This window comes from Protomyctophum bolini (genome assembly GCF_963924005.1).
Source record: "Protomyctophum bolini genome assembly, chromosome: 4".
Taxonomy (NCBI): Eukaryota; Metazoa; Chordata; class Actinopteri; order Myctophiformes; family Myctophidae; genus Protomyctophum; species Protomyctophum bolini.
This window is the reverse complement of record NC_137865.1, coordinates 25,330,176-25,342,675: the sequence shown is the minus strand read 5'-3', so window position 1 is coordinate 25,342,675 and position 12,500 is coordinate 25,330,176. Positions and strand designations below refer to the sequence as shown.

The 12,500-nt window shown below is 42.7% G+C and overlaps 1 protein-coding gene across 2 annotated transcripts in view; it reads left to right on the top strand.

Moving 5' to 3' along the window:
- Positions 1 to 12,500, top strand: part of znf469 (zinc finger protein 469) — a 259,292-nt gene that overhangs the window by 5,355 nt on the left and 241,437 nt on the right. For both annotated transcript variants that reach the window (XM_080761755.1, XM_080761753.1), the window contains exon 2: positions 11,113 to 11,193. The gene's annotated coding sequence lies outside the window, so the exon portion shown is untranslated. The remainder of the gene's footprint in view (positions 1 to 11,112; positions 11,194 to 12,500) is intronic.

Sequence of the window (12,500 nt, the reverse complement as noted above, 5' to 3'; positions counted from 1 at the left end):
CACACACACACACACACACACACACACACACACACACACACACACACACACACACACACACACACACACACACACAGACAGAAAGGTCACAATCATGGTTCCTGTTTTTGTTCGGGTTTGTGCGCCAGGCATTTTTATTATTTCTGTTGTTTACGTCATTTCTCCCCACACTTGTCACAGAAGACAACATATTATTTCCCTGAAGTTCACTTAATGTAGTGATAGCACAATGCTGGAAAATGGCTTGAAGCATCCTGTCGTGTTTTTCACTTGAAAAGATGTATAACAATAACAACGTACAAATTGGGCTGCTATGGGAACCGTTGTTTATGTCATCAGACTTTACAAGATCCACGCAGCTGAATGTCTTATATTAGACCGATGTATTAATTCATGTACGTCCTACACTGCTGTGCAGCAGAGACCATGGCATGAAGCCCGATTTATACTTTTGTCATACGACGGAGCATAAAATGAAGCATGTTTCTGCTCACTTGCTCATCCCACATGCTGCTGTTCCTTCCTCCAAGAGCCCCTCACATGTGTGCGCGAAAAGACCCCAAATGATAAACGGCCTGCTATTAAAGGTATGATTGATATATCTGCAAAAACGTCCTTGGGTGGTAAACAGTTTGCCCAGGGAGTAATGCACTTATAAATAATGGCTTGTGGAGCTGATTCTGCTTTTGCTCACGGACCATTTGCAGTGGAAGAGATGACAGTAAACGTGTCTGGGAGATGAATGGGGGGGGTGCGTGAGGTACTGTACATGTATGTACAGCGCTGGCTTTCTCTTCATATCTTCAGCTGAGCAACATAACTAGTTTTTGTTCTTTTTTTCACGATGCACATAGTGCTACGTGAAGATATATTAGGAAAAACATTACATTGTGTGTGTGTGTGTGTGTGTGACATTCTGCTGCTTCTAGATTTAATCTCTGTGTTTGACACTCTTTGTCACAAGACTCCAATTTCTCGACTAGAGCACTGTGTTGGTGTCAGGGATTCTGCCCTAGATTGGTTCTCATCCTACCTTTCTGATAGACATTTTTCAGTAAAATTTGAAGACTTTGAATCCTCCTCCTCCCCCCTGTCTTCCAGAGTCCCCCAGGTCTCGATCCTCGGGCCAATACTGTTCTCCCTTTATGGGACTAATTTTCAAGAAACACAGCATCGCCTATCATTTCTACGCAGATGATTCCCAAATCTATATGCCCCTAAAAAAGGGAAGCAACGACTCCCTGACACCCCTTCTTAACTGTCTCAATGACATTAAGGCCTGGATGGCTCTCAACTTCCTCAGTGTAAATGAGCCTAGTGGTCCCCTGCAGCCTTATGCCAAACCCGTCTCTAACCTTGGGGTCAAATTGGATAATGCACTCAAATTGGACAAACGGGTAAACGCTGTAGTTAGTTCCAGCTTTTATCACCTGAGGCTGCTTGCCAAAATCAAGTCTGTGCTTTCTTTGAACTATTTTGAACGTGTCATTCACGCTTTTATCTCCACTCGTTTAGACTACTGCAATGCACTGTATGTTGGCTTAAACCAGACTTCCATGGCACGTCTACAACTGGTCCAAAATTCTGCTGCGCGTCTCCTAACTGGAACCCGTAGGCGTGCCCATATTACACCTGTTCTGGCCTCCCTTCACTGGCTCCCCGTCCGTTTTAGAGTTGATTTCAAGATTTTATTGTTTGTCTTTAAATCACTGAACGGTCTTGCACCGCAGTATCTCTGTGACCTTATAGAGGTTTATACTCCCTCAAGGTCATTGTGTTCTGCTGGCCAGTTGAATCTCCAGGGGCCAGTTTCACAAAACTTGGATTAGAGATTTAACAGATATCCTGGTTTAATATATCCTGGATCAGCGATTAACCGGTTTCATGAAAACGGGTTAATCTTGCCAGATTAAGTTTGCCAGTTAACCTGGATATGTTGAGGCTTGATTAAGTTTCATGAAAGCAATGCCACACTAGTTACCATGGAAACTAATGCTGTGGATTTAGCCTGCTCCGGACCAGGCTAACAGCCAGGTTTAACCTAATCCTAATGTCTTTACTGTTCATTAAAGGACAACTTTAGTTTTTTTTTAACCAAGACTCATGTTTTAGGTTGTTATTAGAGAAAGTAAAAGATGAGTGTTCATTTTTCTTCATTTGCTGCTTTCTTTCGGGGCATTCGAGCATGGTGCTAAATATGTATTTCTTTACAAAATATTATGGCGATTTATTTTTTTATTATTTACTATAGTCCTAATATACCCCAGGTATATTAGTAGTAGTAGTAGTAGTAGTAAGGTAGTAGTAGTAGTAGTAGTAGAAGTAATATTGCATTGCATCGCAGCCTTCCAATCAGCCTTGTCAATTATTCAGCCTCATCCTGTACGTCCACTTACCACTAGTTGGCAGCAGCTAATAATCACTGCAGGTACTCGACCTGTCATGTCACGTTGACCTGTGTTGTTTGGTTGTAATTGTTCCCACTTCCCAGTGTGTGCACTCACTGCACTAGCAGCGCTGAGAGTTGCGATTGCATCATTGTATAGCCTTGCTTGCTTGCTATGCTGTATATGTATAGCCTTCCAGTTATACCGTAAAGTAAAAAATGGTTGAATCAAGCTGCTTTTGTGTATTTTTCTACTTGGCTGTGTATGCTGTTCATGCTTTGAAGTCCGATAATACACACTGACATTTTATTTATTATTTAATTAATTATGAATTATTAAAATTATGACGTCATGAACGGGGCCTCCCGTTCCTTAAGGCCGCCCTCTGTATTCACCTGTAACCTGCTGTTATGTTCGTAACGTTGTTGCATGTGTGTGCGCGTGTGTGTGCGCGTGTGCGTGCGTGACAGAGAGAGAGACCTGTGATCACGTGGCCTCAGCAGGGGTGTTCTGACAAGTAACTGCTCTGCCTGAGAGTGGAATGTTTTTTGTATAAAACAAAAACATTCAGTAGATTTTCCTCCATGTACATTGACATCTCAGTACACAAAATGGGAAGAATGGGAATCGGATCACCTTTAACCCTAACCAAGCATGTCATTGGACGATGAATACAATACAGTGTTCCTATATAAGTACTAAATAGCCAGAATTTACCATCTGTCCTGGATTGAGATTAATATGGCTGTGACGGTAGGATATTCCCTTCATGGCAACAATTGAAATGCATCTGTTTGCATCTGTCCGAGACAGTTCCAAAATTCTGTATCTGTGTTCAGATATTTTGTGTTTTCTTTTACTCAAGGAGCTCCAATTTACATAGAGGTTTTATGGTTTATTAGTAATATGGTTTTGAATTGTATGTAAGACATTTTATTGAGATTTATGTCTTGGCAGAGTAGACTACATGAGGGTTCAGCTACAAAGCAAACTGAACGGATGGATTACAATAATAGTGTTTATGTTAGAAGTATCTTTAACAAATCTGTCACGGCTCGATAATATATGTTTACATTGTGTACCTCCGTAATAAGATACGCAGTTTGAACATTTTGCTGAGCTGGCACTTATTTTTCTAGAATCAGTGCTGAGGGTAGTCTAATGACAACATTGTGTCATTAGTCATATGACATTCGTTGGTGAATGGTGAATACATCACTTCATGTCTCTCTCTCTCTCTCTCCAAAGGCATCTATTCTCCAATCATCTCAATCCTTCATGCTAGCCGGCTAGCTCACCAGTAGTTTACACCCCTGGCTTTTCCCCATACTTGTTGGCAGATTTTTGTTGGTACTGTGCACGTTCTCGTTGATATTCTGCCAGTGTAGCACCCATCCAAGGTCTTCTGCAGGGTAGGCTTCAGGTTCTTAGCATTCACAGACTATAGGAGAACACTTTAAGGATATGCTCTGATGAGTTGACCTACTGTATGAGCCCAGGTATTTGAACTCATTGGCTTCTTTCAGTACAATACCTCCTGTTGTCGGTAGAGGAGGATGTTGTTGGTGGCGGTGGTGATAACCTCTGTTTCTTTTTTTGCATTTAGCCAAAGACTAACTGTGACACTCTGTCATCCTATTCCTTATACTGCAGTTCATTACTAGCTGACCACAACGATGACCACAAGTAACAATGTAATTTAATGACATGCTACTGTAGGTTCATTGTTTACCTGATATCCTATAGTTTCAATGTTATTATTTTTGATAGTATATTGATTAGACTGATATGTTCTTGGTTTACCTGTGATCCTTGCTTATTGTCGCTCTGGATAAGAACGTCTGATACATTGTTGTTACAACTACAGCATTGAGTTGTCTAGATGTCCTACTGTATACTGTCTTACTATTTTTCATTATTCATTATTCAAATCCTTTAATTACAGATGATTTACATGTTGAAACTGTTTAGGTTTGTTGCTGTATAAATGGTACTGATATAGTAGTGCATTTGGGCAGTGACGACAGGTTCGTGTGAACAGTAGTACTGGCTAATATTTGTTATAGAACCACTAATATGTAATGTATGGGTTGTGATGAGACATCTGTTCCAGGCCATTACTGGTGTACCTCTCCACTCTGAGACACATTATCAGTCCTAGGAGCTGAGTGCTGGTACTGTGTGTGGATGTATTTTGATTAGACATTAGATCTCCGCCATTATTACTCCCATCTCCATATTAGCTAGGTGGTTATAAATCATTTCATTCCTTTCTGCTGTGATTGCTTCCACATGTCCGCTGCCCAGGTTTCGTGGGCTCACACAGGGGTCTAGTATCTGTGGTTTGTGTGTGTGTGTGTGTGTGTGTGTGTGTGTGTGTGTGTGTGTGTGTGTGTGTGTGTGTGTGTGTGTGTGTGTGTGTGTGTGTGTGTGTGTGTGTGTGTGTGTGTGTGTGTGTGTGTGTGTGTGTGTGTGTGTGTGTGTGTGTGTGTGTGTGTGTGTGTGTGTGTGTGTGTGTGTGTGTGTGTGTGTGTGTGTGTGTGTGTGTGTGTTGGGGGGGCGGGTGGGGGACCCCCTAATGGGCTTAGACAACCCTGGAGCCCCCCACCTCCACCTCATGGGACGCACCCATGGAGCGGAGACGGCAGTCTGCTGATTAGGCAGGGATAATGTGAACACGGTTAAAGGGGGGGGGTGCACACCCATCCTTAGACTTGCATGATGCTGATGAGGGAATACAATATTGTAACCAGCCCTGCCATCCTGCATCTGGCATCCACAAAGGAAAGATCTGCACAGGGGATATACTGTACGTACTACTGTATGAAATGTATGTCTTTTCCGAGCTGGAACACCACATGTGTATGTAAGGATATAGCACTCTCTGTAATTCATACAAATGGTACACACACACACACAGACACACACACACACACACACACACACACACACACACACACACACACACACACACACACACACACTGTATTAAAATTGTATATCATTTTTCGTAGTTTCTGGGAAAGGCAAGCAATGTTTGCCATTTCGCAGGCCCATTGCTTACCTCAGTTGTTTATTGTGGCCCCAAGTGAAAATGTTAAGCACTACATGCATACAGTATAATGTCTCCGATGGGATGACAGCATCTCAGTGGATTCAGCTAGTCCCTCCAGGTGAAAGTTCTTACAGACAGGATATGTTGGATATGTAAGGTAATAAGCAAAGGGGCTCTACCCCAGGTGGAGTCTACATCCACGCAAGTGATCTGTATTGGGGAAAACATAAGAGAGATGAGGGAAACAGCTGTGGGCTTTCACGAAACAGCAAAACACTCCTGCCGCCATTTTCCACTGAGCGCGGCATGTGTGATCAAATGACAGACAAACCGCTCGGCAGACGGATCAAATTTGACAGTGGTGGCAGGCAGGGAAGCACTGCTCGTCATGCCAGCCATCCTGGTGGTGGGAAACCAGAGGCGTCAGTGGTGAAAGAGAGCCTCAGTCTGTTGAGGAGAGGAGGAAGGGAAGAGACTCACTGGGGAGACAATTTGAATCATCATATTTTGACTTGTGGCATCTTGTTTGGACAGGCGAGTATTCTTTGTCCAAATATAGTCCTGACTGTGAGACAGTTGGATGAAACTCCACATCTTGATTGACAAATCTCTGCCCAGGAGAGCTGAGTAAGGCCCAGTCTTTTAAATAAACAAAACGTATCAGTGGATAACGAGATAGATACTGAATTAATACCCATCTATATGATTATTGGCATGTTTTATATGATGCCTTTCCTTCGTGTCTATTATTGTCTTTAGCATAATAAGGGTCCATGGAAAGATTTTATACTGAGTGTACATAGGCCTTTTTTCTCCTCCAGAACATTTGTTGGCTCTGTATTTTGTTATGTCGGGTTACATATTTAACCTTGGGAATATCACATACTTTTGGTCGCACTTCTGAAGAAAATGGCCTTCTTCTAGAGAGAGCTGCGCTCTTTTCCGATATAAACAACAATCTACGATTACAGATCCAGCGGGGACGAGCGTGTGAACACCATCACCCTATCTCACAGATCGACAGACTTAAAGCCTTAATTTGGGATTTTTCTCCTGGGTGTGAAAAGGCCCACATAGTGGGAGGCCTCCATTCCCGGTCTCCCTCTCTGGAGCATTTCTGTGTGTTCAGCCACAGTTTAGCGTATCCCCAGCACAATATTAACAAGAGTTGATAAGAACCAAGTGTTTGGGACGGAGTTGCGTTACCCAGTGTTTCTATTTGGCAGTGGTTTTGGGTCTACATTTCTCAGCTGCTGTGATACAGTGTTAAAGAGGCAGCACAGCAGCATCGGCGGCAGTCTCAGTGGTGTGTTCACATACAGACACATACTGTTCATAATTCATATACAGTATCTCTCTCAGTGGCGTCAGAGTGCAGCCCGTTGACCCTGTAGAGAGAGAGAGAGAGAGCCCCTGTGGACCTTGAACATCTCAGCTTTCCAATGTTACACATGCAGCCGCCAAGCCACCTCTACGCCAACCATTGAACGAAACCAGATAACGCTTTTAGATCTCTCACAGAATAAAGGTTTGCGGATAATGGCGCTCATATTGTGGTATATGCAGTAGACGTGTCAGAATAAATTTGGACATTTTCAGTGATCCGATTGTCGGCGGTGGGAGGACCGATTTGCCTCCTTGAATATTGAGAAGGCAAGACCACAAAGGCTCTAAACAAACTGTCTGACTGTCTGTTTCAATTCGCTAACATGTTGCAAGCTACCATTCATGGATTACTATCGAATGTTTGGTCTAAAAACACTTACATTACAAATGTTTAGACTTTTACCTCTGTTTGAGAGCGCTAAATAATGCCAGTAGATTTCACAGTGTCTACCAAACACAATTGAACTACGTCACTGCTCATTCGCCGCCATTAGCCGCGGTCTCAGTAACAGGCCTCTTAATGAACAGTTGAAACCACTGTGAAAGTCACCCCTTTGTCCTGCCCACCTGTTAGTAATCACAACCATGTGGGATCCAAGTTGATGAGGCGGCCCGTCGGCACACAGATGCTCCTCTCACCTCACAGTAAAATCCTTAGTGTTCATTTAACTCAGAGTGTGCAAATGGAACTAAATGGGCCCGTAAGGCTTATGCACTCTTCATTATCTAACCAGCATCCAGAATCCTTTCCCCCTCTCTCAGAGCAGTGTGGCTTTGCTTGTGTACATATTGCATAGCTTGTATAAGTAACTCAACTACTGTACTGTAATTGCCCACAATGCGTTCCACATGTGGCAGTTCTATTATGCCATTGTAGCTTTCTTTGCCCTCTGGGTTGTCTAAGGCCTTCACCCCAGGCCCCCACCCCCTACATTTGGCATGCTATCGATTTTATGCTGCTATGCTGATTTCTTGCTAAATTATTTCTGCATTGTTGATGCGCACATAGGAGTTATTCTCCCTCCCGTAGGAGAATGTTAATCATCTAACTGTTTCGGGTCGGGACCCAAGGCTATAATTATCTATGGGTAAGAAGGAAAACTGAAGTTTTTTTTGATCAAGCATAAATAATTTTGTTTCATTACTTACTGTATACCGTATGCAATATCTTTACATACAAAGTATGATTTTTAGAACACATACTTGCCTGATCATTTGTATGAATCATTATGTATTTACTGTTTCTTGTATTTGTTGACATATTTTGTATAACAGTTTTCAAAAAAGAGCTTAGACTTTTTATAGAGGCCAGTTTCGAATTGCAGCCACCTGTAAGTGCTCTTTAAGAGCTGTTTTGAAGGAGAATAGGGATTCACATTCCTTTACAGCTGTTGGTAGGGCCAAATCTGGCTTGAATGTGATTATTGGAGCTCCCCTCTGGTGATTGACAGGTACATGGGTGTCTTTGTGGTGTAGTGTAGGCCTTGTAGGCCCATTGCAAGTTGCTGTACTCTAGCCGTGCCTGCCGTTGGAAGTACTTCATAGTATACACATGTTATGTGTATAAGTACTTATACACATAACAATGAACATATCATCCATTCAGACAACTACATTTAGATCATGACGGCAGCCAGTCAGTCTCTTCGGAGGATGAAAGACTATAAGAATGAATACATGCATAGTCTTTCTTTGTGGTGCTATATGTGGTATCATGAGGTACATGCATAGTCTTTCTTTGTGGTGCTATATGTGGCATCATGAGGTACATGCATAGTCTTTCTTTGTGGTGCTATATGTGGCATCATGAGGTACATGCATAGTCTTTCTTTGTGGTGCTATATGTGGTATCATGAGATACATGCATAGTCTTTCTTTGTGGTGCTATATGTGGCATCATGAGGTACATGCATAGTGGAAGAAACCTATATGAATGCTCCTGTTAGAGTCCTCGATGTATTCTTTTTTCCCCCTATACACAGGTTTAATGTTTGTCTTGTCTAGACAAACATTAAAAACGTCATTGACAATGGACAGAGTTTAATGTTTGTTTTGTCTCCAACACAAACATTAAATGCCATTAACAATGACCAGAGTTTGTTTTGTCTGTCACTGAGCAAATCGGCATATGCATGCCGGAGGAAAACCTCGGCCAATAAGGTGTGAACAGTGGTTCACATAGCCTACACATTATCAACAGAATTCAGTAAAATTGGGTATTGCGGAATTCTCCTTTACTGTGAAGCCGTTGGCCTTGATGACGTTTCTATTAGACCCAAAGAGAAGGGATTCAGTTTTACCCAGGTGATCAGCGAGCCAGGTGCACATTTTTTTCCCCCTACCAAGTTATAGCCAAGGGCTTTTTCAACATGCAATCTGTCCCTGTCTGAGCAGCATAGCCGAGTCATCCGCGAACAAGAACAAATTGCAGTCGCAGGCTGATGTCATGTTGTTTACATAATAAGGGCCTTTCTCGGCCCCACCCTCTGCCATTGTTTGTATTGTGTTTAGTTTCCAAGATGGCCGCAGCACCATGAGGGGGTGCGACGGAGGTGAGCGGGTGGGGTTGACATATGCCCTTACTGGGCTGCATTCACAAATTCAAGACACCTGTCTTGCGTTTGTCTTGTGTCTGTGTTTAATGGCCGCTCTGATGCATTTTCAATGGTTTGACCAAACATTTTGTTTGATGGGGGAGAGTGCATCAACAGCATTCCGTTCACCTCCATCACCTGTTCTCTCTCCTCCAGGCAGGATTGCATCCAGCTCACTGATGTACTATCAAACCAATTGCTTTTAGCTTATCAATCAATATACCGGTAGTGATTATAGAGTGTCCAAAGCCTGTATATTGATATACTTTGTAATGGCTGAATTTATCAAACATCTACTTGGTGGTGCTGGACTTGACTCGGGCAACCTTTGACCTTTAGCTCTTCAACTTTAACTCAAAGTCAATTGGCCAGAATGTTATTTGTGACCTGCACATGAAGCTTGTCACTCTGACATGATGATGAGTGCAATGTCTGTGAAGTCCTCCTGTACAACACACCGTGCTAATTACAATTCCATAAGCTGCAGCCATGTAGGCTTATGCTGAGTGGCTGAGATACGGCTTTACCCTTGAAATATTAAAGAGAATTTGTACTTAGCTTCTTTTTGTTTATGACCTCTCAAATCCTGAAATAAATTCTGGAATACCCCCATCCTACTGGGATAACTTCAGCTGGAATTAAGATTGGGTGCCTTGGTTTTTCTGTAATATGAGTCAATGTCAGTCTTTCCATTAATATATCACTTTACGCTGAAGGCTAAGAGGAGAGAATGCCTTTTATGTACTCTAACCTCAGGCTGATTCAAAGAACCTTGTGAGCTCTCATTACCACAAGCATTCTCACAAATAACGTCTGTCTGTCACTGCACTGCCAGCTTCACTCACTGCACGTCTCTGAATCCTACTGTCTTTTATTATTGGAGTCTGCTCTTAGTTATCAATGTTACTTATTTAATGAGCTGCAAAGTGCTTGCATCTGTTTAATTGCTTTTAGCTTTATATCACTCTACCAGATACAATTATGGTCATAAAATAAACGAACAAAATAAATGAAAAATGCAGACATGCCCCTTGCTCGCTACACCCGTGGCAAAGACTGTCAGGGTAAAAAAACGACAGGTTCATCTGTAAACTCATCAGTGGAGCTTGTGAGATGGTTTGATGCTGCTAGAGCTAATATCCTTTTCTCAGGGACTCTAAATATTAAGTGCCGGTACCTGATATTGTTGGTGAACACACTTAAGTCATACTAATTCATTACTTGTTACATGTATATCCGCACAATGTCCTCCCATTTGTATTCATGATGATCTTAACATAATGAACCCTGCAGCACTTCTCTGTGAAATTAATGGGCTTGGTCTAATCAATGGATTGGTATTGTATGCTGTCTGCATTGCATTATTGTATTCAGGATTCAGGAACGATTTTTTTGACCTCACTGAAGTGCTGTTGTTCCTGCTATAACAGTGTCTGTTTCTTGGATTGGGCGGCGGCATTGGGTTTGGGAGAGTTGCTTTATGGGGCTCTTCTAAGCATTTGCAGGGCATTTCCTGGGTGCCCTCCAGCCGTGTGTGTTTGGCTGTCATTCAAATGTCTGGGTGTGGCCTCCAGCTGCACCACTCCACTTCAACACATATGTAACTCAGTGCTTTTAGCAGCAAACCACTGATGTGCAATACATTCACCCTGATGGGGCGTGACTGACTTTGTTTTCTTTCCCCTGATAGGAAGGTGTTTCCAATCAGCTGAGATCAAGATCAACAGCACAGTGGACAGCGACTCGTCGTTCCTCAGACTTTTAAGTGCAGGTATGAGCATGAGTGAATTACTAACCACATGAGTATTGAGTATGTGAGTATTGAGTATTACAACCACACACACAGATGTCTTATATGAGAGAGATCTACTCACTGTCTCTAGACGGCAGCAACTGCTGGCTTGATGAGCCAGTGGGATGGAACATAGGACATATCTGCAGCTGGCCATGTATAAACACTGGTGGTCTGTGATGCTGGGCCCAGCCACTAGGGGGCAGTCTTATAGTGGTGCTGATGTCAGACTGGCTTTGCAAGCTTTCTGAAAATAATTAATTACTAATGATAATTCATTCTGTGAATGCGAGGTTTATTTTCATATCAAATAGCCGATCAATCATCAGATTCTTTTTTATTTCAAATAAGTAGGGTTGTAAAGTACAACCACATTGTATGTTGTCATTTACACTGATTATTGTATTAATGATATACTGTACCGTATATTAATTGTAATGATGATGATATTAATGATAATGATTCTGAAAATCATGAAAGGCATGTAGTGTGTTGTCTTCTTGTCATGTTTATGCTCATATTTTCTCTGTTTTGCAATAATGTGAGAGTAGGATGGATGATTGTGACTCTTGTAGGTAAACGATCCCTTGTTGAGGGGTCATCTTTGCATCAGCTTTTATGATTGCGCCTCGTTGAGCAGTTTATATCCTCAAGTCGTAATTAGCCCTAAGGCCCTAAATTGCAACCAGGTAGGAAGTGTTCTTAACTCTCCTTTGTATCTTTTGAAAAACGGATATGTCGACATACATGCAACAGGTAAATACATAATTGACATGGAGGAAATGGGATTGAAAATGAACTCCATCAGGTTGGAGATGGCCCACCGGGTTAGTTCCCCCTTCACCTTCAGGATCTCTGCTGCCGTGTCGTGTGCCTGCAACAGTTTAGAGCCAAGCGTAAACAACAGAACTCCCCAAAATCATAGGTTTAATGGTTAAATGCCTCTTTAACATCCACTTGCAACAAAGTTAAGGAGCGCATGTCTCTTACCGTGGCACGGCCATGCCTGTTGCTGCAGTAGTGTAGTGGGGACATCTCATAGAGGCTGTGAGCGTGTCACAGGCACAGCTGAGGAGTGCTGTGGTAATTGCGTTCGTGATAGTGCTGCTGGACAGGAGGTAGAGCCATTAGAGCTGAATCTCCGGTGTGTTGTGGGGTCTTTGAAAGGTCCGGTGTGCTGTGGGGTCTCTGAAAGGTCCGGTGTGTTGTGGGGTCTTTGAAAGGTCCGGTGTGCTGTGGGGTCTTTGAAAGGTCCGGTGTGCTGTGGGGTCTCTGAAAGGTCCAGG